Genomic DNA, 10,715 nt, shown 5'->3' with positions numbered 1-10,715 from the left:
AGCTTCAGAATTCAGGGCTAACATATCCCCCAGTGAAACATGACTTTTCATTTAGAGCAAACTTCTACATTATTTCGCTCATTTTCAATTCCAAGTGCTCTTTGCATGTACAAAAATGAAGTGAGAACTGTCGATGTGTTGGCTCCATTAGCAGAAGAACTTTTCAAAGTGTTAAATGATGCCAGTTTTATATCTAAGTCTTCAGATGCTTCAAAGAGAAAGTCAGTTAGGTTAAGTCCAATAATAGCTCATTGTTTTCATCTGCTGTAGCAAATTGAGGTTTGAAGTTCACTCTGACAAAAGTGAAATAGTTCTCATCATTGTGAATGCTATTGTAACTTCAGTTTAAAATGTCAATATTAAAGATAAATTTACTTGGTTTTTGTAGCTGTAATATTTTGAACTAATGTACATAAGTATATGGTACTTTATTGCGAAGAGTTTTAAAATAGAACTATAAGATAGTTCTATTACAGACCAATGTAACAATGCCAATATGTTACACAGTTAATACATTCAAAAAATTACATAATTTTTATATTTTAACCTCCCTCTTTCAAAGGTGTCCCAGTTAAGTTACATGTTAAATATAAGTTAAGTTATGTGGTCTCCCTATTCATGACAAATAGCTGAATCACCCTTCCTTTCTCTAGCAAGCCATCCCAACACTCCTCCCTTCCCTACTCCAGACAGAATGAATCACTCAAAGCCCTATGATGTGGTAAATCTGCCTGAGGTGGGGGGTGGTGGAAAGAACATTCAAACTTCCACAGCTTTGCTTACGCTTTTTTCAATTTGAAATGTACACAGCCTATGTGGGGAACTAGTCCATCAGTTGTGCAGGATAATGAAGCGTAAAAGAGTAGGAATGAGGTGAAGTTGGAGAGCAAAATCTTTCAAAATCTGGCCCCAACCAAAAAGTTGGAAATTTATCCTCTAGTCGATGGAAAAGTCTAAAAAGTTTCCACCAAAGGGAGTGACAAGATCCCATTTACGCCTTTAGGAAGATTGTTCTAAAACTGTAAGGGATAGATTGGCAAGGACAAAGACTAGAAGCAAGATCAGTTGGTTTAACTCAGCAAGTGTCATCTGTGTTTCTGCAAAAAATAAAATTCTTAAGGAAAGAGTAAAAGGGAAAAGAAGAGATGTTTCGAGGTAGAATTAAGAGGATTTGGTGACAGATAGGTAATGGGATTAATGAAAAAGCAAATATAAATCACTTAGCTTAGGGCCCAGCCCATAGTAGACATCCAATAAATATTCATTTCCCTACCTCTTAAAAGTGCATATACTTTACAACGAGTGTGTTTTTCTGTTCTTTGGTTGCTGGAATAACTATGGCCCATATTCTTTTTTTAACTAAATAATATATTTTCATCTGGGAAAAAAAAACTTAAATACAATGAAAATTGGAACAACCACTTTGGAGAATTTTTGGTAATATTTGGCAAAAATTGGCAGTTTGAGTAAAGTCAAAGATACTCATACTCCAAGACCCTGCAAGTCCACTTGTGGCTATAACCCATACTGAAACTCTTACATGTATGAGAGTCTTATGCATAAGGATGCTCATTGCAGCATCGTTCATAATTACAGAAAACTGGAACCAATGAAAACATCTATGAAAAGGAAAATGAGTAAATGAGCTGCAGAATATTCATATAATGTAATAGTATACCACACTTACCAGCATGGATAAATCTCGATAACATATTAAGCAACACGAAAAAAAAGTTGCAGAGGGATATAGTATGACACCATTTAAATTAAGTTTAAAAACCTGTTAAAATATTATCTAATAAGGGAAGAGTCTATACAAGAGGGGTACATAGGAGGTCTTAATTGTATGTGACATTTAATTTCTATTTTTCCTTATTGAAACATTTTTATTGTATTCTCTTGTTGGAAGGGGAAGATAGGGACAGATAAGATGAATAGAATATGACATTGACATTTAATTTCTTTGAAAAAAAGTATGGAGTAATGTTAGGATTTAATAGGGGTGCATTTTCTGGTGTTCATGACAAGGTTATTTTTATTCATACATAAAACATTTTGCAATAAAATGAAAAGAATAATGCAGTGGAATAGTCAGATGTCTATTCTCCTCTATGCTTCAGAATAATACTGTGCCCAGTATTTGCTAAAGGCTTCAGGATAGACATTGGGTCACATCTTTAACCTTGAATTATCTCCACAGAAACAGCAACCACCTTGGTGCACTAGACAGAGAGACGGGTGTGGGTGCTCTTTTTGGCTCTAACCTTGAGCAATTCAATAATTGTTTCTGTAACCTTGTGCAATTCATTTCACTCTTGCCCTCAACTCCCTCAAATCCAGAGATCCAATCAATACAGCTAAGGTGACAGCCTGAATCTTACAGCAAATCTTAAAAATAATACCAGGGGTAGCAACCATGTATCACTGTCCCAGAGACTCATGTAAGCATTTTCACTAGGAGGATTAAATGAGACGGTGCATTCATGTTCTGTTGTCCCTAATCTATACATCAGGAAACAGGCTTAAAGAAGTTAACTAACTTGCCAATGACACACAGATAGAGCAGGGTTTTTAACCCAGATGTCACTTTCTGATTCCAAAGCCCATGCACGGTCTTAACCAGACCGACCAGAGGACTCTTGCTACGTCAGATCCTTACTGTTAGTGAGTATCCCTTTTAATGTTCTGACTAGGATGGCCATGTAACTTATCCTGAAAACTGAGATACTTTGAGTGTAAAAGAGGGCACTAATAATTACTCTGGGACCACAGGCATAAACCAGGACTGTCCCAGGCTAACTAGAATACATAGTCACCATAGTAATGAGACTCTGGCAAACACATTCCAGCAGGCTTTTCAGATATATCACACAAGCACAATGGTTTTCTAGTAGTAAACAAGCCGATTGATTTAGATTCCCAGTTTAAGGTTCTGTTAGCACCAGAAGTCCTCTTAACCCAGCTGGCAGAAATAGACGGCACAAGGAGTGCCTTCCAACAGCGTCTGCCCATAGCTGTTGCCCACAGAGGAACACAGCAGCTGCTCCAAAGTCTTTCCAGGGCTTAGCCCTTATCGCCCTATTCACATTCAGGAGCATGGAGTTTCTATTTCCTCCCTTGCTGAAGCATTTTAAAAAATCTGTCTGCAAAGAAGCATTCACTCCTGAAAAACTTTGATATAAGAATGGGACGATGTTGCCCTCTGGTGTTACCAAGGAAGTGGCAAGCAGTTACACAGACTCGGTCAGGGCAAGGGTGAAGGCAAGGGAAAGCAGAACACTAGCTCTTACCAAGCAAGTGTATGAACATGTCTTCCTCCTTAATCCTTACAACAACTTTGCAAAGTCCATCCTTATATTCCTCATTTTTATAGATAAGGAAACTGCTCAGAGAATGAGTACTGTGTTCAAGGTCACACAGCGAGAAAATGTATTGAAATTTGAACCCGTATCTATCTAGCATTAAAGTCTATGGTCTTTCCTTATATCATTCTATAGGCCAATATAAAAACTGGGGTCTTCAAATATTCAAAATATATTTATTGAATACCCATTTATGCAAAAAATCGAATATGAGGAAAGACTGACTTATTCCATAAAGAAATTTCAGGTTAGGCTTGGCACGGTGGGTCACACCTGTAATCCCAGCTGTTTGAGAGGCCAAGGCTAGCAGATCACTTGAGGTCAGGAGTTCGAAACCAGCCTGGCCAACATGGCGAAACCCTGTCTCTACTAAAAATACAAAAATTATCCGGGCATGGTGGCGCACACTTGTAATCCCAGCTTCCTAGGAGGCTGAGACATGAGAATCGCTTGAACCCTGGAGGCAGAGGTTGCAGTGAGTGGAGATCATGCCACCGTACTCCAGCCTGGGCAACTCTGTGCAAAAAAAAAAAAAAGAGAAGGAAACCTCAGAGTACTTTAAAATGAACATGTATGAGGGATAGACTAGTCACTCAGTGCCTGTGATTATGTGATCACTTTCACGTGTAATGCCCTCCTACATCTTTGTAATATTTGCCTACATCCTTTGGAAACATTCACTGTTTTCTTCACCAGTCCTGGTCTCTCTCTTGCTTTTGATTCTCCTGCCACTTTCTCGGTAGCAGTTTTCTTAGTCACCTTGTATTACAGTCATGGGTTTATCTAATTCCTCTGTTCATCACCCTTGTATTATATAATAAACTACCTGAGAGCTGAGACGGGTGTTTCACATTTTTAAATTTCAAACCTCCGTAATACCCTTTCACAGTGCTTCACTAAGAATAGACCCTCAAGGTGTTTGCAGAATTTGGACTGCATTAGATATCAGCTACTTGATGAGATTTTAATTCCAAGAGGCTAATTTTTTTTTTCCAACTTGGTAGCATCCCATTGTGTCCTCTTACAGGGCCAATTAGCCATGTTAAACGTCTAATAGCCTGGCAGGATCAGAGCTCTCCCAACTCACATCCCTATACTGGTGAAAGCATAAGACAACAAACCCTGGAACTGGGAAATGGGCTGGTGGTACAGCCTCTCTCTGCATCTCCAGAGTGGAGGCTGTAGGGGCAGTGTTCTGCTATGCTTGTTTCTGTCTCCTTTCATTCCCCCATTCCCCTCTATATTTGGTAGTTATTCTGTTCTACCCTAGCACTTTCTACCCTCTCATTCAACTGCTCCCTTAAATAGAACCTTTCTGCTTTTTCCTTTCCCTAAATGGCTTTCACTGATCCTGACTCTGGCGAGTCCTCTGTTTTCAGGGAAATGTGGCTAACCTCCTGACCTGTAATTCTGCTACACAACAGCTGTCTTCCCACAGGCCATATATTAACCCTGTTTAAGCAACTCTTTAAATTCCTGACATGCTCAGTCAGCAGCAGCATTAGCAGCAGCACCATCTGCTAGGAGTTTAACCCTCTGGCTCCCTGGACTTGAATGGTGGAGGTAGATTAGAAACTCAAGCTTCCACATGTAGCTTGGTAAGTCACACGTTACCTAAATGCTCCTCTGTAATTCCACTGATTCTAAACATTAGCAAAGTAAGTTTTGATATTAAAAAGGAAAAATTCTAGTACATTTATGTTTCAGTGATATACAATAGGAAAATATTAGAAACAACTTAAATATCCAATAAATACAAAATTAAGCCATATAATAGCACAACCAAATCATTTTGAATGGCTTCATAATATTCTGTGGTTTTGACATATATGTGTTAACCTGGAAAAATACTTAAGTGAGAAAAAAACAGAATGTAAGAAAGAATTTACAAGTAGTAACCTTCTTGATGTACTTTTATCCAACCATTTTTTTTCCTACGTATATATTTTTTAAAAGATAGGAAAACAACTGCTATTAGTTTAGAAGACATTTCCAGATATTTATAGTAGTAACAAGTCAATGCCAATATAATACTCTGCTCTAGGTACAGCATGTTAACAACATAAACTCACAGCCAACGGGTAGCCTAAACAATTTTATTGCTTCCACCAGCTCCTGTAACTCTTTCTTCTATTAGCAATTCTTCAATGCCACCCCCATAAAAAATCAACCCTTTTATTTCCCTCTCTTCTGCCCTCTCTTTCTTCCCAAAGTCATCTCAGACTCTTTTCTTGGCACCTCTTTGAGTCACAGATAAGGGGAATAGAACAGCAGAATAGAGCAAATACTTCTTCCATTTTATCTTTTCACCAGGGCTCTCCTCCTTATGTCCCTGAAAGTACACAGGTCACTGTCACTAAAGAAAAACTGGTGGCCCCTGAATACCCAATTCCATTGGAAGGTGACAGTCCTACCACTGTAGTTTCAGACAGGCAAGATCATAATTTTGTATAACAATTGCCTTATTCCAGAAAATGGGCACAAAAATATTGTTTGCTTCCCAAAACCATAATGGAGGTTACTCTCAGGCCTTTGCCATACATGCTAAAAAAAAATTTCTTATTTCTTTTTCTGGCATTTATTTTCAGGATATGGTGATAGTTGCTGAGAGCCCACGTGACCTAACACTTGTCCCACCAGACAGCTGAGTATTTTTACTGATGGACACTGGCATCTACTTGGAGGAGCCTCTTTAATATGTATTTAGGCAGCAGGTGTTCAAAACACAGTTCAGTCCTGTTATACAAAGAGCCATTTCCAGTCATTCCATTTGTATTCAGAATGTAATCAGATCAAGGAATAACTCTAGATAATATTAGAGAAAAAGGGAGGACAATTATAGGTTCATAACTCTGCCCATCCACTGTAGCTTGGAATTTGGGCAGAGTACAGAGGAGAGGTGCAGATTCAATTAATTTCTTGATAAGTTTTCCATTTTATGAGTTCCCACACTTGATTATATAGCAATACCCTATTCCCTTATAGCACAAACACACATGTATACCACCATGTCACCATGGATTAAGTTCCTGAATATCTACAAGATGAAAGAAGTTGAATTTGGGAAACTTAAGAGCCTAACGCATAAACAGGAATGAGAGACTGAGATTAGTGGTGAACTTATGTCAGTTCCATAAAATTAATAAAACTATAAAAGAGCACAGTAAATAGACTGTTGATAGCCTTTTGTGCAACTTAAATTAGTAATAATGGGTCTGTACTGAATAAAATGGAGAGGAGAAAGATAGGAGTTCTCAAGTCCTAGTGGTCTTGACTGATCTTTCTTTCCATGGCTCCTCAAACTTTAAACTAGTCTTGATTGGAATCTTTTACTCACCCCACCTAAGAAACACAAGAGGAGGAACAAGACTAATGATGAACGATTCATTTAGTTTCAAAGATAGTGAAATTAGGTGTGCCCAAGAATTTCCCAAGAGGCAGTTAGAAATAGAGAACTAAAAGAGATTAGGAGTGGAGACGGACATTAGGGAGTCATCTAAATAGGAATAATGGATGGAAAAAATGAAAAGGAAAGAAAGCAAGTAGGGCTGATGCTTGAAATAATTCAAGACCAGTGGACAGAGAAAATGAACAAGATATAAATTATTTTTCCTACATTATCTTCAAATCTTCTGAAGTTTCACAGAAGCCAAGAGAACAGAGACTTTTCAAAAGAAATGGATGCTTATGGCTGAGCATTATAGAAAGGTAGAGGAAAAAAAGGACCAAGATCATTAATTTGATATCTGGGAATAGACAGTCCATCTCTGGTTTCTGGATTCATTACTCCACTAAAATGCGTCTCTCCAGGTAAAGAGAGTTTAAAGACTAAGTGTATGATGAGGGAAACAAAGGACAAGGGTAGACTCCTCCCTTTCCTTCACTATCAAACTATTTCCCTTCTTTCAAGGTGAGAGGGTAATGGAATCAAACTTTCTGCAGAATAAAAGAGGCTCAATTATGTTAAGAGTTGAGCTGTTGTTCAGTTATGCCAAATAAGTAAATTGGTCCAGATAAGAAAATTAGAAGTTACATTTCTTCTAGCCCTAGTTTATTTATATATATCATACACATACTTGATAAAAACATTTTTTAAACATTAAAGCTTCAAAATAGAATTTCAGAAACCTTCTGTCCATTACTTTTAAACCATCACTGGCCTAACTTTTTTTTCCTTAATGCTATATTATGACCATTTTTCTTTGTCCATAAACACATATTATGCCTGCTTAGGTTTTCCAACATACAGGTATACCTTAATTTACTAAAACAGCCCTGGAGACAGGTCTGTCTCCAAATTCCTTCAGTTATAATTGAACTCTTTGAAACTTTGAAGACATTTTTGATTAATGAATACAAATATAAGTATCTGAATGAAAATGAAAACTGAAGATCCTATAATTCTAAACGGCAGAGTTGGGAGGCTAATTAGTGGTCGTCTAGCTTGATCATCAACAGAAAGCATATTTTCTTCTGTGGTTGTCCAGAAGTAACAGCAAAAAAGTCTCTACGTGGTCAATTTTTAAACAATTCCAATAATTTAGAAACTCTCCCATTTATTATTCTGTGTGACTTTAAGGGAATAAAAGTAAGAACAAAAAGTGGCTATTACAGAAAGACTTATTAATGCCTCTCCCATATAACAATATTAAGTATTTGAAGGGCTGTCATATTTGTCTCTTTTAATTAATTTAATAAACTTTTATTGAAGACTCTGTGCAAAGATGAACCAAAAAACTGCTCCACCCTCCAAAAATGGGTAGTTGCAGAAACCTTCAGTATCCTCTCACCTCCCTAACTTACCCTATGAATTTCCCAATGGCTCTCTGTCTTTTTTTTTTGTACCCCCTTCTCCCCCCCAAAAAAAGTATGCCTGGAGACTGGCCTGCATTAGGATAGTAGAGGAAACATTCATCTTTTGCCTTATTCACATTTAATCTAGTATTCAGTGTCATATAGTTTGTAAGGGGTGAGTTTGCAGACTCAAATGTTTGCAGTAATTAACCAAAGACATCCCCTTAGTACTAATTTACATTATCATGTAAAATGGAGAAACTGGTCATGTGGATATCATTCAAGACTCTTCAGAAAAAATTGCTTGGTCACTTGTGTTGGGGAGAAACCCAATCTGGAGGGTTAAAAGTAGCAGCACATTCTCATGCTGTCAGCCCCTCTAGCAAATCTTTCTTCCTTCCACTGGGAAAAAAGTGGAAGATGTTCCAGGGATCATTGGATCAATGCCTGAATCTAACTTCCTGACCACAGGGTAGAGAATTCACATATTCAAAATATGAAGCCCTTTTTCTCCCCTGAAAGCGTGGTATAGGATGTAAAATATCTAAACTCAAGCTTTCTGAATTTACCTGACTTTCCATAGGTACAGCTCAAAACTATTAAGGGAATAAATAAAAAGTTGGGCAAGTGCATTTTTGGTTTAAAATGGGACTCTTAAAGCAGAAGGGAGTTTCCTTCCCCCTCCCCCACAAAGAATATTTTATAGATGTGAAAATACTAAGAGATTAAAGTTTCAGCAGAAATAAATATCTCAAAGGAGGCACCATACTATTTCCTTTCCATATGTTTAGTACCTCATTTTCACACATCGTTTGTAGTCTCCTAAGTTTAGACAAATCATCTTGGCTATGTAGTTGCAAATCACTAAAGAGAGCCAAGCTCATAGAAGGGAAAATGTATGTTGTTCTTTGGGTTTCTGAATAAGGAAAGTACTTAGGTAGAATCTTATTTAAAAGCTTGCTATTTTAAGTAATTTCATGCCTCTCATAAGATGGTATGTATAATAATTTCACCTATATACTGTATAAAAAATAGGTACTAACCCTAATCAGAACTAATGCTAGAACTACACAAGATTTCTCTAGCATTCATGCTGTTACTACTAACAACATACATAATATATATGATATGGCCATATATTTGCAAGCTTCTCTGAAGTACCATATCATCTCTAGGACTCTATCCACAGCACATAGTGTGTACGTAACTGAGAATGGGATGTGCTTCTTGTGCTGGTCACTTGCCTGATTGTTCTCAGATTCATTCTCATCCTTCCCTAATTCTCCTGTATCTGAAGGTCTACATTTCTCAGGCTCCTTTAACAACTGGCTTCTGAATAGGTTTGGCAAATGGGAAGCTTTAATGGATTACTTGAAGAAATACCCTGGAGAAGAGAAGCAGCCAGGGTATTTCTCCCTTTCTCTCTCTGCTTAGTGGCACCTCTGGCAGTGACTGGTGTTGGTTTTTGTTTTGTTTTGTTTTTTTTGAGACAGAGTCTCGCTCTGTTGCCCAGGCTGGAGTGCAGTGGCATGATCTTGGCTCACTGCAAGCTCCACCTCCTGGGTTCATGCCATTCTCCTGCCTCAGCCTCCTGAACAGCTGGGACTACAGGTGCCCACCACCACGCCCGGCTAATTTTTTGGATTTTTAGTAGAGACGGGGTTTCACCGTGTTAGCCAGGATGGTCTCAGTTTCCTGACCTCGTGATCCGCCTGCCTCGGCCTCCCAAAGTGCTGGGATTACAGGCATGAGCCACCGCGCCTGGCCTAGTGACTTTTTTCCATAACAGCAACTCCTTTGGGATAATTCTATGTATTTCCAGATCTCACAAGACAGCCACTGACAAGTTCTAGCTCCTACTAGATGGTTCAGTTTCTGAGCTCTGAGAACACTATGTCTTCCCTTCTACCTCATCAGCCAAAATGGTGGTAGCACTTTCCTGCTTTTCCTAATTTCAGGATTCCTCAATATCTTCTCATTTGGCTTCACAACTCTTCTATTACCTGTGCAACAAGTCCCCTGCACTAAATGTCTTCTGTCTGCTATACGCAGAGTGATTTCTGGTTTTCTGAGGGGCTTCTTACTGATACTCCACACAGAAGTCTAAGACTGTGTTGTCATTTTTGATCATGAATGCAGTGACGACCTCCTTACAGGCAAGAAATGGGACACTAGCAATTTGTGGTAGGCAGCAATATCATACTTAAACTATAAGCTGCAGTTTCTCGAGGCATAGTACAAGTTGAAGGCAAGACTTTGGTCAAGTAACTATTGCATTTGACTGTTATGATAGTAATAATAATAACAAGAATTATTACATAGGATGGATGTTTCTGACTGCCCTGAAGAGTATGCACAAAGAAAAAGATAAGCCTAAGGCCTTAAATTTTTTAACCCAAAAATCAAGCTATATAGCCACATTCCATACCTCCATCACCATAAGGCAGATGACTGAGTATCAGGCCCAAGTCTTGATAATGCATCATCAGTTACATGTGTAGTCCTATCAGGTATTTTATGCTGAGGTAAAGGACCTGGTTGGGAAGGAGTGGTACCCGA

The sequence above is a fragment of the Pan paniscus genome, chromosome 3, assembly GCF_029289425.2.
Source record: "Pan paniscus chromosome 3, NHGRI_mPanPan1-v2.0_pri, whole genome shotgun sequence".
Taxonomy (NCBI): Eukaryota; Metazoa; Chordata; class Mammalia; order Primates; family Hominidae; genus Pan; species Pan paniscus.
The sequence above is the reverse complement of the archived record's forward strand: the minus strand, read 5'-3'. Positions refer to the sequence as shown.